We start from the raw sequence: 9,801 nt of genomic DNA, 5'->3' as shown, positions 1-9,801 counted from the left end.
TACGGGCCCAACGGACGGGACGTGTACGGGTTACCGTAACGCAGGGACGTCCCACTTAGTCTAGAAATACTTCTTGGTACGAAACGTACTCTAAAATAAAAAAAAAAAAGACTTGAAAACCAGCCAACATTATAAATAACGTGACAAAAATTCTAAAAGTATCTAACATTGTACAGAATCGTACCATGTTACGAATTTTAAAGTGTACTTATACACTAATGATGTATTTCTACCGTATATTTTAGTAGGAATTTGTGACATTTGAAAGTTTTATATAAAAAGTAGTGTATTAAATAAACTATTATCAATTTCATTTTTCTGATGCGAAGTAAAGCTTTATTTATGGACTATAATACTTAATATTAATAGTATTAGAATGTTTATATTTTCATCTTAAGTTAGTATTAAACTTACTTGAATGTAGGTTTATTTTGGATTTCTAGATTGGTCTTGTTTGTAAATGTATTAATAAAAATTCTTTCACTTTTTTATCATATTTTCTCTATGTGTTATATAGAAGTCTAATATATATATTATGTATCTAGGATATGTTATATAGAAGTCTAATGTATATTATATATCTAAGTTACTTGATAAAAACATCATTCTTTGTGTTGTAGTGTAAATTTTATGAGTAATTCCAAACATTTGTTGTAATGTTACTTTTACTTATATGAAATGAAGGGTGTGAATTTTTGTGAAAAAGATTATTATTAGCTTGGCTTCTAAGCGTAAATCACATGGCTTGAACAAACGGTAAAAATGGTCATGTTCAACATGAGCAAACTGTCAGAGAATTAGTCTTCACTGGTAACAGACATTTGCTTATAGTTTGTCGTGTTGAGCACACCAAGCCCCAGTCAGTTTTCCAATCCGTAAATAGAGTACACATCGGCGTATCTTCCTTTGTACAGCACTTCTCTAAGTGTCTTTATTCGAGTGGGGAATTTCTTGTTGTTTAGCAATACATTCAAGAAGCACTTTGTAATGAAAAATAATGTAACAAAATTAAAGGTTGAATTTTATTGTTTCATTCTCGAAACATGTCCATAACTTGCCACTGGAAACACCAATATAGCAGTGTAAAATAATGTAGTAAAATTAAAGGTTGAATTTTATTTGTTTCATTGTTTGAAAGATATTCATAACTTTCCACTGGGAACACCAGTATTTCTTTATTTGGTCTAAACAACTTAGGAGCAAAACATTAAGCACATAATTTATTGCAAATGTGACACATTTGACTGTTAGTAATGCTAATGTATATGAAATCAGACAACGTTTTTTTTTAAAATGGTAATAAGTACAAATAGTACCTAACATTGACCCTTTACAGTAACTTAGAAGAGCTTATAAATCCAGGCACAATAAAGTTCATCTAATATCTGTTTTCAGAAAGTTCTAAATGTTAAGTGTTGTTGTCTCCCAAGATGTGTAATGTTATGTATTATTGTCTCCGAAGATGTTTAATGTTATGTGTTATTGTCTTCTAAAGTGCATAATGCTATGTGGTATTGTCTCCCAATATGTGTAATGATGTGTGTTATTGTCTCCCAAAGTGCATAATATTATGTGTTATTGTTTTCTAAAGTGCATAATGTTATGTGTTATTGTCTCCTAAGGTGCATAAGGTTATGTGCGTTGTCTCCCAAGATGCGTAATTGTGATATTGTCTACCAAAGTGCGTAATGCTAAGTGTTACTGTCTCCAAAAGTGCGTAAAGTTCTGTGCATGATTTCACTTACTTATAGATCAACTTGAAGAAAATCTTAATTAATTTTCCAAAGATAAGTAAACGTATTTGTAATGAGCAATAAAACATAGTGTATTTATTGATTTTATTGAACGCACGTACTTATCCCCGTTTATAGTTAACTTAAAGTTGCTTTTGCATAAAGGGAAACATAAAGGTTAGCACAGCACACTGTATAAGACGTGAAAGGAGAAATAAGTTAGCACACTGTATAAGGTGTGAAAGTGAAACCACACTGAAATCATTCAGTCATCGGTTTTTGGAAAACAATATCATATTTTAATACATTTAACTTGTATAATAAGGTGATTAGAAAGTTGTATCATCCAAATCTGTTTTACAATCGTATGTAAAGCTATTATGAGTTTTAGTTAGTTCCCAGCCTGTCACATATTTTCTTGACTGAAATACTTGGCAAAATGTCTTGAGAACGCTGTGTATGCTTCCCATGACAGCCGAGTAGTTAACAGTTAATTTATTAAAGTTTTAGGGAAATGCTATTAAAAGTTATTTCATGATCATCACTTCAAATACAAGAAAACTTTCATACAAATATCCACTTTTTAATTTCATTTATTATTCTATATTAATTTTGCTAAATGATATCGTTACATGTTTAGATGTAATGCTTTTCCATTGCTTTTTGAGGTGATTCAGGACTATAACTTATATACCGGAATCTGACCCAGCTATATGAGACATTACTGGAATTGCAAAGGACCCCTAAGTGGTGCTTCAATACAAGTAATAATTTTAAGTTTTTGTTCCAGCGTGTACTCTTTATAAAAGTCGTATTTTGATAACAAATTATTTATTTTCCATTACTAGTTATTTTTCTTTCAAAATATGTTCACTTGCAGTAGGTCAAGCGGTAAGCTTGAGGACATATAACACCAAAATGCGGGGTTCGACAGTGCAGATAGCCCATTGTGCAGCTTTATGTTTAATCAACTAAACTTTCAAAATCTATCAAATTCGAGATTTGGTACATGTCGTTAACTATAATACTAGAACTGTTGTAAATAAAGTTAGATTTTGTTCATTTATATATGTTTTAATTAAAATGTTTCATTTTTTTATTTCATCACAATCCGATGCTAGAATACATTACTGCAACAAGTTTATTGTATATAGTAATAGAGAAATGAATCTGGTTTGAATTTTCCTTATAATGACAGCATACTTTATCTTCACTAACGCTATTTATTTCTAATTTAGATTATTTTAGACTGATGATTTCTTTCTTACCAATTACACAGGCCTGCGATGGTTTTATTGTCTTGATTTTTTTCACATGTTCTACAGTAATTCCTGTACGCTGAATCCCAAAATGATATCTATTTTTCTCCATCATGTACAGATTTTTCACAAAACTTCAAATGTACTTTTACATAAGTGAATCATTTTCATCGAAATCGGGTCACATTTTGTTATTCTTAAATGTTGACAACTACTGGCTATAGATTTCTCTAGACCAATCGCGACGTGAGAGTCGTATTGATCATTCTAGAACCCAAACAAAACGAACATAATCATAAACAAATTTACATTGTGGTAAACTAAATAATAATAATGGTTGGAGACGGCTTGAATGGGTAATGAAGAAAAACTTTAATATAAGTTTAACATAACAGCAAATGTACAACGTTTCGACAAGGTTTTATCATCATCAGGTGCCAAAGTGGGTTCCTCGTCATCGAATTTAAATAATAATCTGATCTAAGTAAGAGTTTTTCCCGATTTGTAAAAAATGCTTGCGGGATAGAATATAAAAGAATATTATTTTCGAAATCTGCGTAACTGAATATGGAAAATCCGTTATTAATTAATAACCGAAACAATTTTTATGAAGTTTAAAATCGCAGACCTGTGTTATCTGTTGTGCGCTTAAAACAAAAACTTACGCTTTACCTTAAACAAATTAATCAGTTACATTGTTTATTCGGTCTCACACAAAGTTTAATTGTAACGTTAAATACGTTACAACATATGTATAAACTCGAAAAATATCCTAACTTTAACTTGTATCTGGATGTCAAACAAACCTTTCATTGGTTATTTTCACGAAATATTTTTGGACAGGGTAAGTTTATAAAAATAACGATAATAATAGTAAAAAAGGTGTCGATTTATCAGCACAATGTTTAATTTGCACCATTAATCCAGTAATGTATTGCATAACGGAAGATATAGCATGTTGTACAGCTTTGGACTTTCTGGTCAAGTTAGTAATGGAGTGTAATTTAGCCGGGATCAGGACAACAAAATGAGCCCAGTTCTCTGTCGAAAACGCCAGCTGGTTTAAATTACTGTTTCGATTCTATCATCGATGGCAGATTACCACTACCAGGGAAATCATTAATTGATGTTCTAGCTTAATGAAACCATTAACAAGTAATTAAAGCAACACGAAGGAAACTGTGAGCTAGCAGATGTTAACTGTGAGGCACGATATCCGAAACGAAATTATACATATATCACTTGAAACGTGCATAAATTATTTTATCTTTTAATCATCGGTTCGCGAAGCATAATACTTGTGTGAATGAAGCATTATCGTATGGAAAAGTAGGACAAATGAAGCACATTTTGAAAGTTGTTTGTTTTAGCGCAAATCTGTACAACATAGAGTTAGCACTACGAATTATAACGTTATAAGCTTTTCAAGCACACATTTTGAAACAAAGTCAACAACGTTTCAGTCATATTATAAATGTATTAATGCAGCTAATATGATTGAACAATATTTTGTTTGTTGTTAAGCACAAAGCTACACATTAGGCTGTCTGTGCTGTGCCCATCACGGGTATCGAAAACCCGGTTTTTGGCATTATAAGCTTCGGTCTTACCGGTGAACAACGGGGGCGCTAATAATAAAGAAGATGACTTTGGCAGTGTATGTACAATTATAGCTGAACAATATGTACATATTAATTTATATATAGGGTAAAAGAAGGCAAATCATTGAATATCTGCTAAGCGCAAACTGAGCATAACGAAAATCTTTGTAAATATACTAAAATGTCTAATATGAAAAATGTGTAACTGCTGTTGGTTCTGTGAAAATGTACAGATATTAATCATCATAGTTATAACAATTGATTAATATTAGTTATCATAATCATGTGTCATAAAAAAAAGTTCTGAAAGATAAAAAAATTAATGGTGGGGAATGAAAGTCCCCATAAAAGCTAAGTGTGTAGGGAAGGAGGTATTTGCAAATCATGTTGTTATTCTTTTAGGGAAGAGGTTGGAATTAGTAATATACCAATTTGTTTATTTAAAATGATAGTAAGTATGGATATAGTCATCTTAAGCTTCAGTAAACTGTTTCTATGAGGGATGAAACACCATCCGCAAGAGGTATATTTCTATCTTTATTATACTTTCTATTTCTTTTCGAGCTCCTACCTTTCAACAAGTAGACACAAAAGGTGAATGTTCGTTTTAGATTGGGGGGATTGTGGGCTTCGTTACCAGGGCCTGTTCCAAATTTTTCCAGTTTTACTTTACTTTAAGTGTGAGGCTTGTAAATAAAGGTTAAATCTGATGGATGGTGTATCTAACCTGCTGTGTGAGTTCTATTGTCTCAGCTACAACTCCCACTAGGATAACGTTTTACCTTTCCCCCTCTGTAGTTTGCATTCTATCTTTATTTTTACGTTCTGTGTTTTCGACGATCTTTTGTTGGATATTACAAAATCGTCTAAAATATGGAGAAATATTATTGTAATATGCTGTCCTTTTTTAGAATGTTGAATTGAGCTTTTTTTGTTGTTTTTTTACTGATGGTAATTACTGACCTAAAAAGTTTTATACAAGTTAATATAAACACTACAGGAAAGTTTGTTTTAATTTTTTTAATTTTGTCTTTTGCTTGTGTGAACATTCTTATTTTCAGTGTATTTGTTTATAGTTAAGCATAAAGCTACACAATGGGCTATCTGGGTCCACCACGGGTATCGAAACTTTGTTCTTAGCGCTATAAGTCCTCTGACTTATCGCTGTGCCATTGGGGCGCATGCTGAGTGTATCTTAAATGGTGCTTCATGTTGATTTTTCTATTCAATTTGCCTTGACAGTTTGTCATATTTTTGGGCACTATCCCCCGCCCTCCACACACACACACAGTATTTTGTTTAAATAATGTGTATTTCAAATTTACCTGAAATGTTAACTCGTAACGGTAACGCCAATATTTATCATAGACACATATATATATATATATATTATTTACCCAAAACACTTCTTGCGAACGGTAATAAAAAGTAAATTTTTGTCTTAAGTAAACCCTAGTAATATGGTTCAACAATTCTGACTATTAAACACGTATATGATGAAAAAGTTTATAATCATGACGTCACAAGTGAAAAAATTATTCTTTAAAAGATTAAAATAAAATCGGCTTATAAAAACGGGTTTTTAAATTTCGCTTTTTTTCTGTCATCGTAAATATTCGCTGCTTTTTTTTTCTTTTTTCTTCTCGTGTTTCATTCCATGTAATTAAAAGACCTACAAAGCTGTGTTATAAAGCCATCGGTCACCTCACGGAAAGTCGATGACAGAAGAGAATACGGGCATTTTAACATAACGACTACTTCACTGTAGCTACCCGCCCTTACTCAGCTTAATGTACTTTTTAATGTTCATTAGAGACTAGGCCTTTCTTCAAGAAACAATTCCTTTATCGAACCTAGTTTATTTTTTTTTTTTTTTACTTGGAGCAGGAATCATAGTATTGCCCTAACGAGAAAGTAGAACAGAAAAAAAAAACGCATTCAAGAAACTTTTTGGTGAAAATAGATTAAGATAAGAACAAAAGTTTCATAAGGCACCGATGTTATTACTCAAGATTCCATTCTCTGACTTTTTTTTTAATTTGCTTGGTTTGAAATATCACAGCCATCAAGTGTAACTGTGTTCTTTTTTTTCTGGAATAAATTTCGAATAGGTTTGTCTCAAAATGTCGAAATATTGCAAAAGATTAAAACTATTTTATAATATGAATCAACCAATAAAAACACAGTGCTCACATATATCTTATTTTCTCCAATAACCCACCGGTAGACTTTAGATTTATAATACTAAAATTTGGGGTTCTATCCCTGCAGTTAGCACAGCACAGATAGCCCCTTCTACAACTTTACAACTTTGTGCTTTTCATATTGCTGTAAGACAACTGAGAGCCCCCAGTAGCACAGCGGTATGTTTGCGGACTTACAACGCTAGAATCCGGGTTTCGATACCCGTGGTGGGCAGAGCACAAAGAGCCCATTGTGTAGCTTTGTGCTTAACTTCAAAAACAACAACAACAACAAGACAACTGAGTTTACTGAGTTTTAGTATCTTGAGTTTCTTTTGTGAAATGTTTGGTATTTGTTTGATATCACTTGGTATTTGCTTGTAATATTGTTTACTTTCACTTTAATAGCAATTTACGTAATCTGCCCTTTTTGGAGCAACGAAATACATGCGAAGTTTTTCCGTTTCACGACTAAACGTAAACTGAACTACACCCTTTATCATAAGCGAACAAAACAAATTACTTGCGTGATTTATCATACCTTCTCTATCCGTAAAGTTTTATTTACTTGCGAGGAACAGGTGATATATGATACAGTAATTTACTTTCCTGTGTGGTTGTAAATGGTATTGTTTATTTGGTTCTTTCATAACCGTTTTTCACGCTCTTTTCACCTGTATGCAAGTAATATACGTGTGCGTGATTTCACACATCCGGTTCTCTGCACATGTCAACACATGACTTGGTTTTAATCTATTATGCCGCCATCTTGGCGCTATCCTCAGCAGTTGAGCTCCACAGTGCGGTTCGTGCAAGGAATAGATCTTCTTATCAGAATATATCACCGTCTCGAGATGCTTCTGCAGTATCATCGTCTATTTCTACAAACTTAGCATGACAACCTAAGATTCTGATTTTTGTTTTAACCGAATATGACTATCATGATTCTGATTTTTGCCAACTTCCATATTTAGTATCAAAAACTGTAATCTGAAAATAAAATTTGGAAAGCTTTAACCTATATCTTTTCTGTAGTATTTGTCTGCTTTTACGAATGTTTCCTACGTAGTTAAGAAAGGTTTTAATAAACACCCTAAAGGAGTACAAAGAAGCACATTCTATCAATGTCATTAGTGAATTACACGAAACTGTGAATAAAAATACTATTATTACCAGAGCCGCGGTAGTTGATTTTAAGAGATTCACCTTAGCGTCGTTTACTTTTTGTCAATTCTCAAGTAAGTTCATCATTTCAATACTCGTTTATACTTTGAGTAAACAAATAACATTCTGTGCAAATAGGTTATTCTATGGAACGGTAATTATGTAATTAAATTTTGCAATATATTATATGCATGCATGTCAATCACGTACAACGCTAAGAAATTTGGATGTATATTTGGACTCGGTCTAAGATGGACCTACGACGACAATGGACCACATTGAAGGAAGGGTTTAAAATACAGACATTAATAGAATGTGATTGTTTGTGTCCTTGTGCGTCTTGGACCAGTTTATACAATAAACGTTCAAGCATTTTATTTTAGAAAATAATTATATTTAATCAAACTAGTGACAGAGAAATAAAATGACTTTCATACTAACTGAACGTTGAAATAAATGTTAGGCTTAACTATATCGCGTTGTTGCGATGTCGAAGTGGTGAGAAATATAAAAGAAATAGATATCGTTAATGTCTTATCACAGTCTCCCGAACTAAAGTAGTATTATAGATGAAGATAATGAGAACGGAATTCTCTGGTAATACCAGTTCACACTTTCTGATAAGCATCTTCATTTTCACTGCTCATTTATATGTATAAATGTATACCATATTCTAGGGAAAATCATTATTTTCTGACAGAGATGTTACAGATGACACATTGTACTTTAACCTAATGTGGTAAGCAATACATTTGTGATGGACATGGTTATCTCATGACTGCACGTGAATTCCATGAATTTTATTACATTTTGTTTTCATTTCTTTGGCTTTTCTATTTGAAACCCATGCTTGGTGTAAATTTTAAATGCATCGTCCAATCTTCTATCGCTTTACCGGAGGTGTAATCCAGAAACCATCTATAATACCAACAGCAAGTGGCAGCTGTAATCTCCGGACTATAGCCTGAAAATCCTGGAGAACGCATTTCCCTTACGAGTCATTTTGAATTGCAGTGAAACGTTTCACTGAGTGAGATAGGAGCAAAGACCCTGAGTATTACAAGTCTATGGAGAGTGATAGATGGCGAGGCTAGCGACGTGAAAGCTTGATGAGATAACCTCTGAAGATACGCTCAGGGGGTATCATTTCCTGCCTCTCTGATGCAAGCCTTCAGACTTATCTGCAGAGTCGATACAAAAATATATTATTAAAAATGTGTCCTCCGCTCGGCTTAATGTCAGGGGGAAATGAAACAGACTGACGTAATAAATGTTTTCAACTTTCAATCTATCTTCTGTGCAGTCTAACCCTTTGCAAAAAAAAAAAATTCTCTACAGGAAATACAAGAGGAAATCAACTTGTCACATTAATAAACTTTTCATACATGCATCACTATATAAACTTTATAAGTCGTTTAATTTAGAATAGTTAGTATATATAAACCAGAATATTGAAGAACTCGCAATATTTTGTAATTATTTCGCCTCTTAGAATATATATAAAATACTAAATGATTTCTCAGTAATTAATTCTTCAAATTACAAAAGTCATCAATAAATTGTTAATACTAATACACTTTTACTGAAAATTCGTTTTACTATTAAAACTATTTTCCGACCTAAAGCCAGATACGTGATTGGCTTACAAACACAAAAAGCCCTCCTCGCAAGGCGGGATTGACATCGAGACTAGTGCCTCATCTCTGTAATTGCCTCGCCCCCAGGGTTAGCGTTCATGAATAATATGCTCATTTACCACCCTCTTTGACCCGCTCTCTGGTGGCAAGTTATCCAGCTTTATTTCACCGTGAAATTTTTATTTCTAAATATATATATATATATATATAACTAGATGATCTTA

General features: G+C 32.6%; 1 protein-coding gene and 1 long non-coding RNA gene across 3 annotated transcripts in view; one reads left to right on the top strand and one right to left on the bottom strand.

Annotated features, from left to right (window-relative positions):
- Nucleotides 1–9,801, top strand: part of LOC106478133 (homeobox protein Hox-B7-B-like) — a 186,914-nt gene that overhangs the window by 109,598 nt on the left and 67,515 nt on the right. The window lies entirely within an intron of this gene.
- Nucleotides 1–9,801, bottom strand: part of LOC111084960 — a 31,891-nt gene that overhangs the window by 925 nt on the left and 21,165 nt on the right. The window lies entirely within an intron of this gene.

The sequence above is a fragment of the Limulus polyphemus genome, unplaced genomic scaffold, assembly GCF_000517525.1.
Source record: "Limulus polyphemus unplaced genomic scaffold, Limulus_polyphemus-2.1.2 Scaffold183, whole genome shotgun sequence".
Classification (NCBI taxonomy): Eukaryota; Metazoa; Arthropoda; class Merostomata; order Xiphosura; family Limulidae; genus Limulus; species Limulus polyphemus.
This window is presented reverse-complemented; position numbering and strand designations above follow the sequence as displayed.